This window comes from Pygoscelis adeliae, unplaced genomic scaffold (genome assembly GCF_000699105.1).
Source record: "Pygoscelis adeliae isolate BGI_AS28 unplaced genomic scaffold, ASM69910v1 Scaffold338, whole genome shotgun sequence".
Classification (NCBI taxonomy): Eukaryota; Metazoa; Chordata; class Aves; order Sphenisciformes; family Spheniscidae; genus Pygoscelis; species Pygoscelis adeliae.
The window spans coordinates 190,649-191,183 of NW_008825305.1; positions in this window are offsets into that span (position 1 = coordinate 190,649).

The window sequence follows — 535 nt, forward strand, 5'->3', positions numbered from 1 at the left end:
TAAAGCCATCCTTTTAGCTTTAAATATTTATTGGTGTTGCTGGGGCTGTGTATGTGCCATGCAAAAGGCAGTTTGTCTTAGAAGGGACAGACAGAGCTGCAGAAATAATGGCCAGCCCCTTCTTCTCCTATATTTACAGGATGGAGATTGTGCTACCCCCATGTAGATATAGATATAGATTCGGAAAGAAACTATCGATGGGAGGTGCTTGCAAGCTTGGTTTGTTTTCTGTTAGATTGCAAAACCTTCATTTGCCAGCCCCTCACCACAATGTCCCAGACACTGCCATTAGGCGTAGCGTGTTGCCATCATAAACAGCAACACATCATTCCCGGTGCAATTAAAAACCCCGCTCCCCAAACGGTGACACTCCGGCCGGAATCCGGATGGATGGATGGATGGGTGGATGGATGGATGGATGGATGGACATGGGGAGGGGAACACGTTTATCTGTGTCACCTCCCGAGAAGCATCACCGCGGAGGGCTGCGGTGTGCTCCCCACGTTTGGTCCCTCTTTGGGGACCACGGGGTGCT